This window comes from Pseudophryne corroboree, chromosome 3, assembly GCF_028390025.1.
Source record: "Pseudophryne corroboree isolate aPseCor3 chromosome 3, aPseCor3.hap2, whole genome shotgun sequence".
Classification (NCBI taxonomy): domain Eukaryota; kingdom Metazoa; phylum Chordata; class Amphibia; order Anura; family Myobatrachidae; genus Pseudophryne; species Pseudophryne corroboree.
In genome coordinates this window covers 116,030,791-116,044,638 of record NC_086446.1, presented here as the reverse complement: position 1 = coordinate 116,044,638, position 13,848 = coordinate 116,030,791, and the positions used below count along the sequence as shown (strand labels likewise).

Below are 13,848 nucleotides of genomic sequence, written 5' to 3'. Positions count from 1 at the left end.
GGGCCTGGTTAGTACTTTGATGGGAGACCACCTGGGAATACAAGGTGCTGTAGATAATTTTATACTGCCAACACCGTTCTGTTGATGCATTCCATTTTCAAACATATTCATTTATGAACCAGTAGTTAGAAGTAGAAAAGTTCTAACAGAAACCACAAAGCTCATCTACAGCCACACCATACTGGATACGCCCAATCTCATCTGATCTTGGAAGCTAAGCAGTGTTGGGCCTGGTTAGTACTTGGATGGGAGACCACCTGGGAATACAAGGTGCTGTAGATCATTTTATACTGCCAACACCGTTCTGTTGATGCATTCCATTTTCAAACGTATTTATTTATGAACCAGTAGTTAGAAGTAGAAAAGTTTTAACAGAAACTAGTAAGCTCATCTACATCCAAAACCACACTGGATACGCCCAATCTCATCTGATCTTGGAAGCTAAGCAGTGTTGGGCCTGGTTAGTACTTGGATGGGAGACCACCAGGGAATACAAGGTGCTGTAGATATTTTTATACTGCCAACACCGTTCTGTTGATGCATTCCATTTTCAAACGTATTCATTTATGAACCAGTAGTTAGAAGTAGAAAAGTTCTAACAGAAACCACAAAGTTCATCTACAGCCACACCACACTGGATACGCCCAATCGCATCTGATCTTGGAAGCTAAGCAGTGTTGGGCTTGGTTAGTACTTGGATGGGAGACCACCTGGGAATACAAGGTGCTGTAGATATTTTTATACTGCCAACACCGTTCTTTTGATGCATTCCATTTTCAAACGTATTCATTTATGAACCAGTAGTTAGAAGTAGAAAAGTTCTAACAGAAACCACAAAGCTCATCTACAGCCACACCACACTGGATACGCCCAATCTCATCTGATCTTGGAAGCTAAGCAGTGTTGGGCCTGGTTAGTACTTGGATGGGAGACCACCTGGGAATACAAGGTGCTGTAGATATTTTTATACTGCTAACACCGTTCTGTTGATGCATTCAATTTTCAAACGTATTCATTTATGAACCAGTAGTTAGAAGTAGAAAAGTTCTAACAGAAACCACAAAGCTCATCTACAGCCACACCACACTGGATATGCCCAATCTCATCTGATCTTGGAAGCTAAGCAGTGTTGGGCCTGGTTAGTACTTGGATGGGAGACCACCTGTGAATACAAGGTGCTGTAGATATTTTTATACTACCAACACTGTTCTGTTGATGCATTCCATTTTCAAACGTATTCATTTATGAACCAGTAGTTAGAAGTAGAAAAGTACTAACAGAAACCATAAAGCTCTTCTACAGCCACAGCATACTGGATATGACCAATCTCATCTGATCTTGGAAGCTAAGCAGTGTTGGGCCTGGTTAGTACTTGGATGGGAGACCACCTGGGTATACAAGGTGCTGTAGATAATTTTATACTGCCAACACCGTTCTGTTGATGCATTCCATTTTCAAACATATTCATTTATGAACCAGTAGTTAGAAGTAGAAAAGTTCTAACAGAAACCACAAAGCTCATCTACAGCCACACCACACTGGATACGCCCAATCTCATCTGATCTTGGAAGCTAAGCAGTGTTGGGCCTGGTTAGTACTTGGATGGGAGACCACCTGGGAATACAAGGTGCTGTAGATATTTTTATACTGCCAACACCGTTCTGTTGATGCATTCAATTTTCAAATGTATTCATTTAAGAACCAGTAGTTAGAAGTAGAAAAGTTCTAACAGAAACCAGAAAGTTCATCTACAGCAACACCACACTGGATACGCCCAATCTCATCTGATCTTGGAAGCTAAGCAGTGTTGGACCTGGTTAGTACTTGGATGGAAGACCACCTGGGAATACAAGGTGCTGTATACACTTTTATACTGCCAACACCGTTCTGTTGATGCATTCCATTTTCAAACATATTAATTTATGAACCAGTAGTTAGAAGTAGAAAAGTTCTAACAGAAACCACAAAGCTCATCTACAGCCACACCACACTGGATACGCCCAATCTCATCTGATCTTGGAAGTTAAGCAGTGTTGGGCCTGGTTAGTACTTGGATGGAAGACCACCTGGGAATACAAGGAGCTGTAGATATTTTTATACTGCCAACACCGTTCTGTTGATGCATTCAATTTTCAAATGTATTCATTTATGAACCAGTAGTTAGAAGTAGAAAAGTTCTAACAGAAACCAGAAAGTTCATCTACAGCAACACCACACTGGATACGCCCAATCTCATTTGATCTTGGAAGCTAAGCAGTGTTGGGCCTGGTTAGTACTTGGATGGGAGACCACCTGGGAATACAAGGTGCTGTAGATATTTTTATACTGCCAACACCGTTCTGTTGATGCATTCCATTTTCAAATGTATTCATTTATGAACCAGTAGTTAGAAGTAGAAAAGTTCTAACAGAAACCACAAAGCTCATCTACAGCCACACCACACTGGATATGCCCAATCTCATCTGATCTTGGAAGCTAAGCAGTGTTGGGCCTGGTTAGTACTTGGATGGGAGACCACCTGGGAATGCAAGGTGCTGTAGATATTTTTATACTACCAACACCGTTCTGTTGATGCATTCCATTTTCAAATGTATTCATTTATGAACCAGTAGTTAGAAGTAGAAAAGTTCTAACAGAAACCATAAAGCTCATCTACAGCCACACCACACTGGATACACCCAGTCTCATTTGAGCTTGGAAGCTAAGCAGTGTTGGGCCTGGTTAGTACTTGGATGGGAGACCACCTGGGAATACAAGGTGCTGTAGATATTTTTATACTGCCAACACCGTTCTGTTGATGCATTCCATTTTCAAACGTATTCATTTATGAACCAGTAGTTAGAAGTAGAAAAGTTCTAACAGAAACCATAAAGCTCATCTACAGCCACACCACACTTGATACGCCCAATCTCATCTGATCTTGGAAGCTAAGCAGTGTTGGGCCTGGTTAGTACTTGGATGGGAGACCTCATGGGAATACAAGGTGCTGTAGATATTTTTATACTGCCAACACCGTTCTGTTGATGCATTCCGTTTTCAAATGTATTCATTTATGAACCAGTAGTTAGAAGTAGAAAAGTTCAAACAGAAACCACAAAGCTCATCTACAGCCACACCACACTGGATACGCCCAATCTCATCTGATCTTGGAAGCTAAGCAGTGTTGGGCCTGGTTAGTACTTTGATGGGAGACCACCTGGGAATACAAGGTGCTGTAGATATTTTTATACTGCCAACACTGTTCTGTTGATGCATTCCATTTTCAAACGTATTCATTTATGAACCAGTAGTTAGAAGTAGAAAAGTTCTAACAGAAACCACAAAGCGCGTCTACAGCCACACCACATTGGATACGCCCAATCTCATCTGATCTTGGAAGCTAAGCAGTGTTGGGCCTGGTTAGTACTTGGATGGGAGACCACCTGGGAATACAAGGTGCTGTAGATATTTTTATACTACCAACACCGTTCTGTTGATGCATTCCATTTTCAAACGTATTCATTTATGAACCAGTAGTTAGAAGTAGAAAAGTTCTAACAGAAACCATAAAGCTCATCTACAGCCACACTACACTGGATACGCCCAATCTCATCTGATCTTGGAAGCTAAGCAGTGTTGGGCCTGGTTAGTACTTGAATGGGAGACCACCTGGGAATACAAGGTGCTGTAGATATTTTTATACTACCAACACCGTTCTGTTGATGCATTCCATTTTCAAACATATTCATTTATGAACCAGTAGTTAGAAGTAGAAAAGTACTTACAGAAACCATAAAGCTCTTCTACAGCCACACCACACTGGATATGCCCAATCTCATCTGATCTTGGAAGCTAAGCAGTGTTGGGCCAGGTTAGTACTTGAATGGGAGACCACCTGGGAATACAAGGTGCTGTAGATATTTTTATACTGCCAACACCGTTCTGTTGATGCATTCCATTTTCAAACGTATTCATTTATGAACCAGTAGTTAGAAGTAGAAAAGTTCTAACAGAAACCATAAAGCTCATCTACAGCCACACCACACTGGATACGCCCAATCTCATCTGATCTTGGAAGCTAAGCAGTGTTGGGCCTGGTTAGTACTTGGATAGGAGACCACCTGGGAATACAAGGTGCTGTAGATAATTTTATACTGCCAACACCGTTCTGTTGATGCATTCCATTTTAAAACGTATTCATTTATGAACCAGTAGTTAGAAGTAGAAAAGTTCTAACAGAAACCACAAAGCTCATCTACAGCCACACCACACTGGATACGCCCAATCTCATCTGATCTTGGAAGCTAAGCAGTGTTGGGCCTGGTTAGTACTTGGATGGGAGACATCCTGGGAATACAAGGTGCTGTAGATATTTTTATACTGCCAACACCGTTCTGTTGATGCATTCAATTTTCAAATGTATTCATTTATGAACCAGTAGTAAGAAGTAGAAAAGTTCTAACAGAAACCACAAAGCTCATTTACAGCCACACCACATTGGATACGCCCAATCTCATCTGATCTTGGAAGCTAAGCAGTGTTGGGCCTGGTTAGTACTTGGATGGGAGACCACCTGGGAATACAAGGTGCTGTAGATATTTTTATACTACCAACACCGTTCTGTTGATGCATTCCATTTTAAAACGTATTCATTTATGAACCAGTAGTTAGAAGTAGAAAAGTTCTAACAGAAACCATAAAGCTCATCTACAGCCACACCACACTGGATACGCCCAATCTCATCTGATCTTGGAAGCTAAGCAGTGTTGGGCATGGTTAGTACTTGAATGGGAGACCACCTGGGAATACAAGGTGCTGTAGATATTTTTATACTACCAACACCGTTCTGTTGATGCATTCCATTTTCAAACGTATTCATTTATGAACCAGTAGTTAGAAGTAGAAAAGTACTTACAGAAACCATAAAGCTCTTCTACAGCCACACCACACTGGATATGCCCAATCTCATCTGATCTTGGAAGCTAAGCAGTGTTGGCCCTGTTTAGTACTTGGATGGGAGACCACCTGGGAATACAAGGTGCTGTAGATATTTTTATACTGCCAACACCGTTCTGTTGATGCATTCCATTTTCAAACGTATTCATTTATGAACCAGTAGTTAGAAGTAGAAAAGTTCTAACAGAAACCACAAAGCTCATCTACAGCCACACCACACTGGATACGCCCAATCTCATCTGATCTTGGAAGCTAAGCAGTGTTGGGCCTGGTTAGTACTTGGATCGGAAACCACCTGGGAATACAAGGTGCTGTAGATATTTTTATACTGCCAACACCGTTCTGTTGATGCATTCCATTTTCAAACGTATTCATTTATGAACCAGTAGTTAGAAGTAGAAAAGTTCTAACAGAAACCACAAAGCTCATCTACAGCAACACCACACTGGATACGCCCAATCTCATCTGATCTTGGAAGCTAAGCAGTGTTGGGCCTGGTTAGTACTTGGATGGGAAACCACCTGGGAATACAAGGTGCTGTAGATATTTTTATACTGCCAACACCGTTCTGTTGATGCATTCCATTTTCAAACGTATTCATTTATGAACCAGTAGTTAGAAGTAGAAAAGTTCTAACAGAAACCACAAAGCTCATCTACAGCCACACCACACTGGATACGCCCAATCTCATCTGATCTTGGAAGCTAAGCAGTGTTGGGCCTGGTTAGTACTTGGATGGGAGACCACCTGGGAATACAAGGTGCTGTAGATATTTTTATACTGCCAACACTGTTCTGTTGATGCATTCCATTTTCAAACTTATTCATTTATGAACCAGTAGTTAGAAGTAGAAAAGTTCTAACAGAAACCACAAAGCTCATTTACAGCCACACCACATTGGATACGCCCAATCTCATCTGATCTTGGAAGCTAAGCAGTGTTGGGCCTGGTTAGTACTTGGATGGGAGACCACCTGGGAATACAAGGTGCTGTAGATATTTTTATACTACCAACACCGTTCTGTTGATGCATTCCATTTTCAAACGTATTCATTTATGAACCAGTAGTTAGAAGTAGAAAAGTACTTACAGAAACCATAAAGCTCTTCTACAGCCACACCACACTGGATATGCCCAATCTCATCTGATCTTGGAAGCTAAGCAGTGTTGGGCCTGGTTAGTACTTGGATGGGAGACCACCTGGGAATACAAGGTGCTGTAGATATTTTTATACTGCCAACACCGTTCTGTTGATGCATTCCATTTTCAAACGTATTCATTTATGAACCAGTAGTTAGAAGTAGAAAAGTTCTAACAGAAACCACAAAGCTCATCTACAGCAACACCACACTGGATACGCCCAATCTCATCTGATCTTGGAAGCTAAGCAGTGTTGGGTCTGGTTAGTACTTGGATGGGAAACCACCTGGGAATACAAGGTGCTGTAGATATTTTTATACTGCCAACACCATTCTGTTGATGCATTCCATTTTCAAACGTATTCATTTATGAACCAGTAGTTAGAAGTAGAAAAGTTCTAACAGAAACCACAAAGCTCATCTACAGCCACTCCACACTGGATACGCCCAATCTCATCTGATCTTGGAAGCTAAGTAGTGTTGGGCCTGGTTAGTACTTGGATGGGAGACCACCTGGGAATACAAGGTGCTGTAGATATTTTTATACTACCAACACCGTTCTGTTGATGCATTCCATTTTCAAACGTATTCATTTATGAACCAGTAGTTAGAAGTAGAAAAGTTCTAACAGAAACCATAAAGCTCATCTACAGCCACACCACACTGTATATGCCCAATCTCATCTGATCTTGGAAGCTAAGCAGTGTTGGGCCTGGTTAGTACTTGGATGGGAGACCACCTGGGAATACAAGGTGCTGTAGATAATTTAATTCTGCCCACACCGTTCTGTTGATGCATTCCATTTTAAAACGTATTCATTTATGAACCAGTAGTTAGAAGTAGAAAAGTTCTAACAGAAACCACAAAGCTCATCTACAGCCACACCACACTGGATACGCCCAAGCTCATCTGATCTTGGAAGCTAAGCAGTGTTGGGCCTGGTTAGTACTGGGATGGGAGACCACCTGGGAATACAAAGTGCTGTAGATATTTTTATACTGCCAACACCGTTCTGTTGATGCATTCCATTTTCAAACGTATTCATTTATGAACCAGTAGTTAGAAGTAGAAAAGTTCTAACAGAAACCATAAAGCTTATCTACAGCCACACCACACTGGATACGCCCAATCTCATCTGATCTTGGAAGCTAAGCAGTGTTGGGCCTGGTTAGTACTTGGATGGGAAACCACCTGGGAATACAAGGTGCTGTAGATATTTTTATACTGCCAACACCGTTCTGTTGATGCATTCCATTTTCAAACGTATTCATTTATGAACCAGTAGTTAGAAGTAGAAAAGTTCTAACAGAAACCACAAAGCTCATCTACAGCCACACCACACTGGATACGCCCAATCTCATCTGATCTTGGAAGCTAAGCAGTGTTGGGCCTGGTTAGTACTTGGATGGGAGACCACCTGGGAATACAAGGTGCTGTAGATATTTTTATACTGCCAACACCGTTCTGTTGATGCATTCAATTTTCAAATGTATTAATTTATGAACCAGTAGTAAGAAGTAGAAAAGTTCAAACAGAAACCAGAAAGCTCATCTACAGCCACACCACACTGGATATGCCCAATCTCATCTGATCTTGGAAGCTAAGCAGTGTTGGGCCTGGTTAGTACTTGGATGGGAGACCACCTGGGAATACAAGGTGCTGTAGATATTTTTATACTGCCAACACTGTTCTGTTGATGCATTCCATTTTCAAACTTATTCATTTATGAACCAGTAGTTAGAAGTAGAAAAGTTCTAACAGAAACCACAAAGCTCATTTACAGCCACACCACATTGGATACGCCCAATCTCATCTGATCTTGGAAGCTAAGCAGTGTTGGGCCTGGTTAGTACTTGGATGGGAGACCACCTGGGAATACAAGGTGCTGTAGATATTTTTATACTACCAACACCGTTCTGTTGATGCATTCCATTTTAAAACGTATTCATTTATGAACCAGTAGTTAGAAGTAGAAAAGTTCTAACAGAAAGCATAAAGCTCATCTACAGCCACACCACACTGGATACGCCCAATCTCATCTGATCTTGGAAGCTAAGCAGTGTTGGGCCTGGTTAGTACTTGAATGGGAGACCACCTGGGAATACAAGGTGCTGTAGATATTTTTATACTACTAACACCGTTCTGTTGATGCATTCCATTTTCAAACGTATTCATTTATGAACCAGTAGTTAGAAGTAGAAAAGTACTTACAGAAACCATAAAGCTCTTCTACAGCCACACCACACTGGATATGCCCAATCTCATCTGATCTTGGAAGCTAAGCAGTGTTGGGCCTGGTTAGTACTTGGATGGGAGACCACCTGGGAATACAAGGTGCTGTAGATATTTTTATACTGCCAACACCGTTCTGTTGATGCATTCCATTTTCAAACGTATTCATTTATGAACCAGTAGTTAGAAGTAGAAAAGTTCTAACAGAAACCACAAAGCTCATCTACAGCAACACCACACTGGATACGCCCAATCTCATCTGATCTTGGAAGCTAAGCAGTGTTGGGTCTGGTTAGTACTTGGATGGGAAACCACCTGGGAATACAAGGTGCTGTAGATATTTTTATACTGCCAACACCATTCTGTTGATGCATTCCATTTTCAAACGTATTCATTTATGAACCAGTAGTTAGAAGTAGAAAAGTTCTAACAGAAACCACAAAGCTCATCTACAGCCACTCCACACTGGATACGCCCAATCTCATCTGATCTTGGAAGCTAAGTAGTGTTGGGCCTGGTTAGTACTTGGATGGGAGACCACCTGGGAATACAAGGTGCTGTAGATATTTTTATACTACCAACACCGTTCTGTTGATGCATTCCATTTTCAAACGTATTCATTTATGAACCAGTAGTTAGAAGTAGAAAAGTTCTAACAGAAACCATAAAGCTCATCTACAGCCACACCACACTGTATATGCCCAATCTCATCTGATCTTGGAAGCTAAGCAGTGTTGGGCCTGGTTAGTACTTGGATGGGAGACCACCTGGGAATACAAGGTGCTGTAGATAATTTAATTCTGCCCACACCGTTCTGTTGATGCATTCCATTTTAAAACGTATTCATTTATGAACCAGTAGTTAGAAGTAGAAAAGTTCTAACAGAAACCACAAAGCTCATCTACAGCCACACCACACTGGATACGCCCAAGCTCATCTGATCTTGGAAGCTAAGCAGTGTTGGGCCTGGTTAGTACTGGGATGGGAGACCACCTGGGAATACAAAGTGCTGTAGATATTTTTATACTGCCAACACCGTTCTGTTGATGCATTCCATTTTCAAACGTATTCATTTATGAACCAGTAGTTAGAAGTAGAAAAGTTCTAACAGAAACCATAAAGCTTATCTACAGCCACACCACACTGGATACGCCCAATCTCATCTGATCTTGGAAGCTAAGCAGTGTTGGGCCTGGTTAGTACTTGGATAGGAGACCACCTGGGAATACAAGGTGCTGTAGATAATTTTATACTGCCAACACCGTTCTGTTGATGCATTCCATTTTAAAACGTATTAATTTATGAACCAGTAGTTAGAAGTAGAAAAGTTCTAACAGAAACCACAAAGTTCATCTACAGCCACACCATACTGGATACGCCCAATCTCATCTGATCTTGGAAGCTAAGCAGTGTTGGGCCTGGTTAGTACTTGGATGGGAGACCACCTGGGAATACAAGGTGCTGTAGATAATTTAATACTGCCCACACCGTTCTGTTGATGCATTCCATTTTAAAACGTATTCATTTATGAACCAGTAGTTAGAAGTAGAAAAGTTCTAACAGAAACCACAAAGTTCATCTACAGCCACACCACACTGGATATGCCCAATCTCATCTGATCTTGGAAGCTAAGCAGTGTTGGGCCTGGTTAGTACTTGGATGGGAGACCACCTGGGAATACAAGGTGCTGTAGATAATTTAATACTGCCCACACCGTTCTGTTGATGCATTCCATTTTAAAACGTATTCATTTATGAACCAGTAGTTAGAAGTAGAAAAGTTCTAACAGAAACCACAAAGTTCATCTACAACCACACCACACTGGATACGCCCAATCTCATCTGATCTTGGAAGCTAAGCAGTGTTGGGCCTGGTTAGTACTTGGATGGGAGACCATCTGGGAATACAAGGTGTTGTAGATATTTTTATACTGCCAACACCGTTCTGTTGATGCATTCCATTTTCAAACGTATTCATTTATGAACCAGTAGTTAGAAGTAGAAAAGTTCTAACAGAAACCACAAAGCTCATCTACAGCCACACCACACTGGATACGCCCAAGCTCATCTGATCTTGGAAGCTAAGCAGTGTTGGGCCTGGTTAGTACTGGGATGGGAGACCACCTGGGAATACAAAGTGCTGTAGATATTTTTATACTGCCAACACCGTTCTGTTGATGCATTCCATTTTCAAACGTATTCATTTATGAACCAGTAGTTAGAAGTAGAAAAGTTCTAACAGAAACCATAAAGCTCATCTACAGCCACACCACACTGGATACGCCCAATCTCATCTGATCTTGGAAGCTAAGCAGTGTTGGGCCTGGTTAGTACTTGGATAGGAGAACACCTGGGAATACAAGGTGCTGTAGATAATTTTATACTGCCAACACCGTTCTGTTGATGCATTCCATTTTAAAACGTATTCATTTATGAACCAGTAGTTAGAAGTAGAAAAGTTCTAACAGAAACCACAAAGCTCATCTACAGCCACACCACACTGGATACGCCCAATCTCATCTGATCTTGGAAGCTAAGCAGTATTGGGCCTGGTTAGTTCTTGGATGGGAGACCACCTGGGAATACAAGGTGCTGTAGATATTTTTATACTGCCAACACCGTTCTGTTGATGCATTCAATTTTCAAATGTATTAATTTATGAACCAGTAGTAAGAAGTAGAAAAGTTCAAACAGAAACCACAAAGCTCATTTATAGCCACATCATACTGGATACGCCCAATCTCATCTGATCTTGGAAGCTAAGCAGTGTTGGGCCTGGTTAGTACTTGGATGGGAGACCACCTGGGAATACAAGGTGCTGTAGATATTTTTATACTGCCAACACCGTTCTGTTGATGCATTCAATTTTCAAATGTATTCATTTATGAACCAGTAGTAAGAAGTAGAAAAGTTCAAACAGAAACCACAAAGCTCATTTACAGTCACACCATACTGGATACGCCCAATCTCATCTGATCTTGGAAGCTAAGCAGTGTTGGGCCTGGTTAGTACTTGGATGGGAGACCACCTGGGAATACAAGGTGCTGTAGATATTTTTATACTGCCAACACCGTTCTGTTGATGCATTCCATTTTCAAACGTATTCATTTATGAACCAGTAGTTAGAAGTAGAAAAGTTCTAACAGAAACCACAAAGCTCATCTACAGCCACACCACACTGGATACGCCCAATCTCATCTGATCTTGGAAGCTAAGCAGTGTTGGGCCTGGTTAGTACTTGGATGGGAGACCACCTGGGAATACAAGGTGCTGTAGATATTTTTATACTACCAACACCGTTCTGTTGATGCATTCCATTTTCAAACGTATTCATTTATGAACCAGTAGTTAGAAGTAGAAAAGTACTTACAGAAACCATAAAGCTCTTCTACAGCCACACCACACTGGATATGCCCAATCTCATCTGATCTTGGAAGCTAAGCAGTGTTGGGCCTGGTTAGTACTTGGATGGGAGACCACCTGGGAATACAAGGTGCTGTAGATATTTTTATACTACCAACACCGTTCTGTTGATGCATTCCATTTTCAAACGTATTCATTTATGAACCAGTAGTTAGAAGTAGAAAAGTTCTAACAGAAACCACAAAGCTCATCTACAGCCACACCACACTGGATACGCCCAATCTCATCTGATCTTGGAAGCTAAGCAGTGTTGGGCCTGGTTAGTATTTGGATGGGAAACCACCTGGGAATACAAGGTGCTGTAGATATTTTTATACTACCAACACCGTTCTGTTGATGCATTCCATTTTCAAACGTATTCATTTATGAACCAGTAGTTAGAAGTAGAAAAGTTCTAACAGAAACCACAAAGCTCATCTACAGCCACACCACACTGGATACGCCCAATCTCATCTGATCTTGGAAGCTAAGCAGTGTTGGGCCTGGTTAGTACTTGGATGGGAAACCACCTGGGAATACAAGGTGCTGTAGATATTTTTATACTGCCAACACCGTTCTGTTGATGCATTCCATTTTCAAACAAATTCATTTATGAACCAGTAGTTAGAAGTAGAAAAGTTCTAACAGAAACCACAAAGCTCATCTACAGCCACACCACACTGGATACGCCCAATCTCATCTGATCTTGGAAGCTAAGCAGTGTTGGGCCTGGTTAGTACTTGGATGGGAGACCACCTGGGAATACAAGGTGCTGTAGATATTTTTATACTGCCAAAACCGTTCTGTTGATGCATTCCATTTTCAAACTTATTCATTTATGAACCAGTAGTTAGAAGTAGAAAAGTTCTAACAGAAACCGCAAAGCTCATTTACAACCACACCACACTGGATACGCCCAATCTCATTTAATCTTGGAAGCTAAGCAGTGTTGGGCCTGATTAGTACTTGGATGGGAGACCACTTGGGAATACAAGGTGCTGTAGATATTTTTATACTGCCAACACCGTTCTGTTGATGCATTCCATTTTCAAACGTATTCATTTATGAACCAGTAGTTAGAAGTAGAAAAGTTCTATCAGAAACCACAAAGCTCATCTACAGCCACACCATACTGGATACGCCCAATCTCATCTGATCCTGGAAGCTAAGCAGTGTTGGGCCTGGTTAGTACTTGGATGGGAGACCACCAGGGAATACAAGGTGCTGTAGATATTTTTATACTGCCAACACCGTTCTGTTGATGCATTCCATTTTCAAATGTATTCATTTATGAACCAGTAGTTAGAAGTAGAAAAGTTCTAACAGAAACCACAAAGCTCATCTACAGCCACACCACACTGGATACGCCAAATCTCATCTGATCTTGGAAGCTAAGCAGTGTTGGGCCTGGTTAGTACTTGGATGGGAGACCACCTGGGAATACAAGGTGCTGTAGATATTTTTATACTGCCAACACCGTTCTGTTGATGCATTCCATTTTCAAACGTATTCATTTATGAACCAGTAGTTAGAAGTAGAAAAGTTCTAACAGAAACCACAAAGCTCATCTACAGCCACACCACACTGGATACGCCCAATCTCATCTGATCTTGGAAGCTAAGCAGTGTTGGGCTTGGTTAGTATTTGGATGGGAGACCACCTGGGAATACAAGGTGCTGTAGATATTTTTATACTGCCAACACCGTTCTGTTGATGCATTCCATTTTCAAACGTATTCATTTATGAACCAGTAGTTAGAAGTAGAAAAGTTCTAACAGAAACCACAAAGCTCATTTACAACCACACCACACTGGATACGCCCAATCTCATTTAATCTTGGAAGCTAAGCAGTGTTGGGCCTGATTAGTACTTGGATGGGAGACCACCTGGGAATACAAGGTGCTGTAGATATTTTTATACTGCCAACACCGTTCTGTTGATGCATTCCATTTTCAAACGTATTCATTTATGAACCAGTAGTTAGAAGTAGAAAAGTTCTTACAGAAACCACAAAGCTCATCTACAGTCACACCACACTGGATACGCCCAATCTCATCTGATCTTGGAAGCTAAGCAGTGTTGGGCTTGGTTAGTGCTTGGATGGGAGACCACCTGGGAATACAAGGTGCTGTAGATATTTTT

General features: G+C 41.3%; 54 non-coding genes and 8 pseudogenes across 54 annotated transcripts; all 62 read left to right on the top strand.

The window, feature by feature from the left end:
* The window catches only part of LOC134890614 (5S ribosomal RNA), a 119-nt pseudogene extending 63 nt beyond the window's left edge, over nt 1-56 (top strand).
* Nucleotides 57-163: 107 nt separating this feature from the next.
* On the top strand, nt 164-282 carry LOC134901362 (5S ribosomal RNA). The gene has a single exon (XR_010174852.1). It is a non-coding gene; the product is annotated as a 5S ribosomal RNA (ribosomal RNA).
* A 107-nt stretch (nt 283-389) lies between these two features.
* On the top strand, nt 390-509 carry LOC134891413 (5S ribosomal RNA; annotated as a pseudogene).
* A 107-nt stretch (nt 510-616) lies between these two features.
* Nucleotides 617-735, top strand: LOC135062967 (5S ribosomal RNA). Its single transcript, XR_010249308.1, has one exon. It is a non-coding gene; the product is annotated as a 5S ribosomal RNA (ribosomal RNA).
* Nucleotides 736-842: 107 nt separating this feature from the next.
* Nucleotides 843-961, top strand: LOC134898203 (5S ribosomal RNA). Its single transcript, XR_010172188.1, has one exon. It is a non-coding gene; the product is annotated as a 5S ribosomal RNA (ribosomal RNA).
* Nucleotides 962-1,068: 107 nt separating this feature from the next.
* Nucleotides 1,069-1,187, top strand: LOC135064679 (5S ribosomal RNA). The gene has a single exon (XR_010250982.1). It is a non-coding gene; the product is annotated as a 5S ribosomal RNA (ribosomal RNA).
* A 107-nt stretch (nt 1,188-1,294) lies between these two features.
* Nucleotides 1,295-1,413, top strand: LOC134895793 (5S ribosomal RNA; annotated as a pseudogene).
* A 107-nt stretch (nt 1,414-1,520) lies between these two features.
* Nucleotides 1,521-1,639, top strand: LOC134898191 (5S ribosomal RNA). The gene has a single exon (XR_010172187.1). It is a non-coding gene; the product is annotated as a 5S ribosomal RNA (ribosomal RNA).
* A 107-nt stretch (nt 1,640-1,746) lies between these two features.
* Nucleotides 1,747-1,865, top strand: LOC134891639 (5S ribosomal RNA; annotated as a pseudogene).
* A 107-nt stretch (nt 1,866-1,972) lies between these two features.
* LOC135065134 (5S ribosomal RNA) lies at nt 1,973-2,091 on the top strand. The gene has a single exon (XR_010251422.1). It is a non-coding gene; the product is annotated as a 5S ribosomal RNA (ribosomal RNA).
* Nucleotides 2,092-2,198: 107 nt separating this feature from the next.
* On the top strand, nt 2,199-2,317 carry LOC135062243 (5S ribosomal RNA). Its single transcript, XR_010248597.1, has one exon. It is a non-coding gene; the product is annotated as a 5S ribosomal RNA (ribosomal RNA).
* A 107-nt stretch (nt 2,318-2,424) lies between these two features.
* Nucleotides 2,425-2,543, top strand: LOC135063039 (5S ribosomal RNA). The gene has a single exon (XR_010249379.1). It is a non-coding gene; the product is annotated as a 5S ribosomal RNA (ribosomal RNA).
* Nucleotides 2,544-2,650: 107 nt separating this feature from the next.
* LOC135063273 (5S ribosomal RNA) lies at nt 2,651-2,769 on the top strand. The gene has a single exon (XR_010249608.1). It is a non-coding gene; the product is annotated as a 5S ribosomal RNA (ribosomal RNA).
* A 107-nt stretch (nt 2,770-2,876) lies between these two features.
* Nucleotides 2,877-2,995, top strand: LOC135060385 (5S ribosomal RNA). Its single transcript, XR_010246779.1, has one exon. It is a non-coding gene; the product is annotated as a 5S ribosomal RNA (ribosomal RNA).
* Nucleotides 2,996-3,102: 107 nt separating this feature from the next.
* On the top strand, nt 3,103-3,221 carry LOC134901270 (5S ribosomal RNA). The gene has a single exon (XR_010174761.1). It is a non-coding gene; the product is annotated as a 5S ribosomal RNA (ribosomal RNA).
* A 107-nt stretch (nt 3,222-3,328) lies between these two features.
* LOC135062030 (5S ribosomal RNA) lies at nt 3,329-3,447 on the top strand. The gene has a single exon (XR_010248392.1). It is a non-coding gene; the product is annotated as a 5S ribosomal RNA (ribosomal RNA).
* A 107-nt stretch (nt 3,448-3,554) lies between these two features.
* Nucleotides 3,555-3,673, top strand: LOC135064271 (5S ribosomal RNA). Its single transcript, XR_010250581.1, has one exon. It is a non-coding gene; the product is annotated as a 5S ribosomal RNA (ribosomal RNA).
* A 107-nt stretch (nt 3,674-3,780) lies between these two features.
* Nucleotides 3,781-3,899, top strand: LOC135067327 (5S ribosomal RNA). Its single transcript, XR_010253546.1, has one exon. It is a non-coding gene; the product is annotated as a 5S ribosomal RNA (ribosomal RNA).
* A 107-nt stretch (nt 3,900-4,006) lies between these two features.
* On the top strand, nt 4,007-4,125 carry LOC135063699 (5S ribosomal RNA). The gene has a single exon (XR_010250024.1). It is a non-coding gene; the product is annotated as a 5S ribosomal RNA (ribosomal RNA).
* A 107-nt stretch (nt 4,126-4,232) lies between these two features.
* LOC135068946 (5S ribosomal RNA) lies at nt 4,233-4,351 on the top strand. Its single transcript, XR_010255137.1, has one exon. It is a non-coding gene; the product is annotated as a 5S ribosomal RNA (ribosomal RNA).
* A 107-nt stretch (nt 4,352-4,458) lies between these two features.
* On the top strand, nt 4,459-4,577 carry LOC135062366 (5S ribosomal RNA). The gene has a single exon (XR_010248717.1). It is a non-coding gene; the product is annotated as a 5S ribosomal RNA (ribosomal RNA).
* A 107-nt stretch (nt 4,578-4,684) lies between these two features.
* Nucleotides 4,685-4,803, top strand: LOC135068807 (5S ribosomal RNA). Its single transcript, XR_010254999.1, has one exon. It is a non-coding gene; the product is annotated as a 5S ribosomal RNA (ribosomal RNA).
* Nucleotides 4,804-4,910: 107 nt separating this feature from the next.
* Nucleotides 4,911-5,029, top strand: LOC135070197 (5S ribosomal RNA). Its single transcript, XR_010256369.1, has one exon. It is a non-coding gene; the product is annotated as a 5S ribosomal RNA (ribosomal RNA).
* A 107-nt stretch (nt 5,030-5,136) lies between these two features.
* On the top strand, nt 5,137-5,255 carry LOC134886356 (5S ribosomal RNA). The gene has a single exon (XR_010170441.1). It is a non-coding gene; the product is annotated as a 5S ribosomal RNA (ribosomal RNA).
* A 107-nt stretch (nt 5,256-5,362) lies between these two features.
* On the top strand, nt 5,363-5,481 carry LOC135064067 (5S ribosomal RNA). The gene has a single exon (XR_010250383.1). It is a non-coding gene; the product is annotated as a 5S ribosomal RNA (ribosomal RNA).
* Nucleotides 5,482-5,588: 107 nt separating this feature from the next.
* LOC134898179 (5S ribosomal RNA) lies at nt 5,589-5,707 on the top strand. Its single transcript, XR_010172185.1, has one exon. It is a non-coding gene; the product is annotated as a 5S ribosomal RNA (ribosomal RNA).
* A 107-nt stretch (nt 5,708-5,814) lies between these two features.
* Nucleotides 5,815-5,933, top strand: LOC135062365 (5S ribosomal RNA). Its single transcript, XR_010248716.1, has one exon. It is a non-coding gene; the product is annotated as a 5S ribosomal RNA (ribosomal RNA).
* Nucleotides 5,934-6,040: 107 nt separating this feature from the next.
* Nucleotides 6,041-6,159, top strand: LOC135064496 (5S ribosomal RNA). Its single transcript, XR_010250806.1, has one exon. It is a non-coding gene; the product is annotated as a 5S ribosomal RNA (ribosomal RNA).
* Nucleotides 6,160-6,266: 107 nt separating this feature from the next.
* On the top strand, nt 6,267-6,385 carry LOC135070943 (5S ribosomal RNA). The gene has a single exon (XR_010257090.1). It is a non-coding gene; the product is annotated as a 5S ribosomal RNA (ribosomal RNA).
* A 107-nt stretch (nt 6,386-6,492) lies between these two features.
* Nucleotides 6,493-6,611, top strand: LOC135066855 (5S ribosomal RNA). Its single transcript, XR_010253092.1, has one exon. It is a non-coding gene; the product is annotated as a 5S ribosomal RNA (ribosomal RNA).
* A 107-nt stretch (nt 6,612-6,718) lies between these two features.
* On the top strand, nt 6,719-6,837 carry LOC135061726 (5S ribosomal RNA). Its single transcript, XR_010248099.1, has one exon. It is a non-coding gene; the product is annotated as a 5S ribosomal RNA (ribosomal RNA).
* A 107-nt stretch (nt 6,838-6,944) lies between these two features.
* Nucleotides 6,945-7,063, top strand: LOC134886203 (5S ribosomal RNA). The gene has a single exon (XR_010170294.1). It is a non-coding gene; the product is annotated as a 5S ribosomal RNA (ribosomal RNA).
* Nucleotides 7,064-7,170: 107 nt separating this feature from the next.
* LOC135058783 (5S ribosomal RNA) lies at nt 7,171-7,289 on the top strand. The gene has a single exon (XR_010245207.1). It is a non-coding gene; the product is annotated as a 5S ribosomal RNA (ribosomal RNA).
* A 107-nt stretch (nt 7,290-7,396) lies between these two features.
* On the top strand, nt 7,397-7,515 carry LOC134898167 (5S ribosomal RNA). The gene has a single exon (XR_010172184.1). It is a non-coding gene; the product is annotated as a 5S ribosomal RNA (ribosomal RNA).
* A 107-nt stretch (nt 7,516-7,622) lies between these two features.
* On the top strand, nt 7,623-7,741 carry LOC135059108 (5S ribosomal RNA). Its single transcript, XR_010245524.1, has one exon. It is a non-coding gene; the product is annotated as a 5S ribosomal RNA (ribosomal RNA).
* A 107-nt stretch (nt 7,742-7,848) lies between these two features.
* LOC135062364 (5S ribosomal RNA) lies at nt 7,849-7,967 on the top strand. The gene has a single exon (XR_010248715.1). It is a non-coding gene; the product is annotated as a 5S ribosomal RNA (ribosomal RNA).
* Nucleotides 7,968-8,074: 107 nt separating this feature from the next.
* On the top strand, nt 8,075-8,193 carry LOC135058361 (5S ribosomal RNA). Its single transcript, XR_010244792.1, has one exon. It is a non-coding gene; the product is annotated as a 5S ribosomal RNA (ribosomal RNA).
* Nucleotides 8,194-8,300: 107 nt separating this feature from the next.
* Nucleotides 8,301-8,419, top strand: LOC135064495 (5S ribosomal RNA). Its single transcript, XR_010250805.1, has one exon. It is a non-coding gene; the product is annotated as a 5S ribosomal RNA (ribosomal RNA).
* A 107-nt stretch (nt 8,420-8,526) lies between these two features.
* On the top strand, nt 8,527-8,645 carry LOC135070942 (5S ribosomal RNA). Its single transcript, XR_010257089.1, has one exon. It is a non-coding gene; the product is annotated as a 5S ribosomal RNA (ribosomal RNA).
* Nucleotides 8,646-8,752: 107 nt separating this feature from the next.
* On the top strand, nt 8,753-8,871 carry LOC135066854 (5S ribosomal RNA). The gene has a single exon (XR_010253091.1). It is a non-coding gene; the product is annotated as a 5S ribosomal RNA (ribosomal RNA).
* Nucleotides 8,872-8,978: 107 nt separating this feature from the next.
* Nucleotides 8,979-9,097, top strand: LOC135061725 (5S ribosomal RNA). Its single transcript, XR_010248098.1, has one exon. It is a non-coding gene; the product is annotated as a 5S ribosomal RNA (ribosomal RNA).
* Nucleotides 9,098-9,204: 107 nt separating this feature from the next.
* On the top strand, nt 9,205-9,323 carry LOC134886202 (5S ribosomal RNA). The gene has a single exon (XR_010170293.1). It is a non-coding gene; the product is annotated as a 5S ribosomal RNA (ribosomal RNA).
* A 107-nt stretch (nt 9,324-9,430) lies between these two features.
* LOC135063698 (5S ribosomal RNA) lies at nt 9,431-9,549 on the top strand. The gene has a single exon (XR_010250023.1). It is a non-coding gene; the product is annotated as a 5S ribosomal RNA (ribosomal RNA).
* Nucleotides 9,550-9,656: 107 nt separating this feature from the next.
* LOC135059363 (5S ribosomal RNA) lies at nt 9,657-9,775 on the top strand. Its single transcript, XR_010245768.1, has one exon. It is a non-coding gene; the product is annotated as a 5S ribosomal RNA (ribosomal RNA).
* Nucleotides 9,776-9,882: 107 nt separating this feature from the next.
* LOC135059107 (5S ribosomal RNA) lies at nt 9,883-10,001 on the top strand. The gene has a single exon (XR_010245523.1). It is a non-coding gene; the product is annotated as a 5S ribosomal RNA (ribosomal RNA).
* Nucleotides 10,002-10,108: 107 nt separating this feature from the next.
* LOC134902166 (5S ribosomal RNA) lies at nt 10,109-10,227 on the top strand. Its single transcript, XR_010175638.1, has one exon. It is a non-coding gene; the product is annotated as a 5S ribosomal RNA (ribosomal RNA).
* A 107-nt stretch (nt 10,228-10,334) lies between these two features.
* Nucleotides 10,335-10,453, top strand: LOC134886201 (5S ribosomal RNA). Its single transcript, XR_010170292.1, has one exon. It is a non-coding gene; the product is annotated as a 5S ribosomal RNA (ribosomal RNA).
* A 107-nt stretch (nt 10,454-10,560) lies between these two features.
* LOC134888074 (5S ribosomal RNA) lies at nt 10,561-10,679 on the top strand (annotated as a pseudogene).
* A 107-nt stretch (nt 10,680-10,786) lies between these two features.
* Nucleotides 10,787-10,905, top strand: LOC134885965 (5S ribosomal RNA). The gene has a single exon (XR_010170065.1). It is a non-coding gene; the product is annotated as a 5S ribosomal RNA (ribosomal RNA).
* A 107-nt stretch (nt 10,906-11,012) lies between these two features.
* Nucleotides 11,013-11,131, top strand: LOC134885623 (5S ribosomal RNA). Its single transcript, XR_010169734.1, has one exon. It is a non-coding gene; the product is annotated as a 5S ribosomal RNA (ribosomal RNA).
* A 107-nt stretch (nt 11,132-11,238) lies between these two features.
* LOC135066081 (5S ribosomal RNA) lies at nt 11,239-11,357 on the top strand. The gene has a single exon (XR_010252340.1). It is a non-coding gene; the product is annotated as a 5S ribosomal RNA (ribosomal RNA).
* Nucleotides 11,358-11,464: 107 nt separating this feature from the next.
* LOC134898156 (5S ribosomal RNA) lies at nt 11,465-11,583 on the top strand. Its single transcript, XR_010172183.1, has one exon. It is a non-coding gene; the product is annotated as a 5S ribosomal RNA (ribosomal RNA).
* Nucleotides 11,584-11,690: 107 nt separating this feature from the next.
* On the top strand, nt 11,691-11,809 carry LOC135064494 (5S ribosomal RNA). The gene has a single exon (XR_010250804.1). It is a non-coding gene; the product is annotated as a 5S ribosomal RNA (ribosomal RNA).
* A 107-nt stretch (nt 11,810-11,916) lies between these two features.
* LOC135066558 (5S ribosomal RNA) lies at nt 11,917-12,035 on the top strand. Its single transcript, XR_010252802.1, has one exon. It is a non-coding gene; the product is annotated as a 5S ribosomal RNA (ribosomal RNA).
* A 107-nt stretch (nt 12,036-12,142) lies between these two features.
* On the top strand, nt 12,143-12,261 carry LOC135058782 (5S ribosomal RNA). Its single transcript, XR_010245206.1, has one exon. It is a non-coding gene; the product is annotated as a 5S ribosomal RNA (ribosomal RNA).
* A 107-nt stretch (nt 12,262-12,368) lies between these two features.
* Nucleotides 12,369-12,487, top strand: LOC134898145 (5S ribosomal RNA). The gene has a single exon (XR_010172182.1). It is a non-coding gene; the product is annotated as a 5S ribosomal RNA (ribosomal RNA).
* Nucleotides 12,488-12,594: 107 nt separating this feature from the next.
* LOC134891559 (5S ribosomal RNA) lies at nt 12,595-12,713 on the top strand (annotated as a pseudogene).
* Nucleotides 12,714-12,820: 107 nt separating this feature from the next.
* On the top strand, nt 12,821-12,939 carry LOC134887662 (5S ribosomal RNA; annotated as a pseudogene).
* Nucleotides 12,940-13,046: 107 nt separating this feature from the next.
* LOC135064363 (5S ribosomal RNA) lies at nt 13,047-13,165 on the top strand. Its single transcript, XR_010250671.1, has one exon. It is a non-coding gene; the product is annotated as a 5S ribosomal RNA (ribosomal RNA).
* Nucleotides 13,166-13,272: 107 nt separating this feature from the next.
* Nucleotides 13,273-13,391, top strand: LOC135066052 (5S ribosomal RNA). The gene has a single exon (XR_010252312.1). It is a non-coding gene; the product is annotated as a 5S ribosomal RNA (ribosomal RNA).
* Nucleotides 13,392-13,498: 107 nt separating this feature from the next.
* Nucleotides 13,499-13,617, top strand: LOC134890756 (5S ribosomal RNA; annotated as a pseudogene).
* Nucleotides 13,618-13,724: 107 nt separating this feature from the next.
* LOC135070693 (5S ribosomal RNA) lies at nt 13,725-13,843 on the top strand. The gene has a single exon (XR_010256847.1). It is a non-coding gene; the product is annotated as a 5S ribosomal RNA (ribosomal RNA).
* The last annotated feature ends 5 nt before the right edge of the window (nt 13,844-13,848 follow it).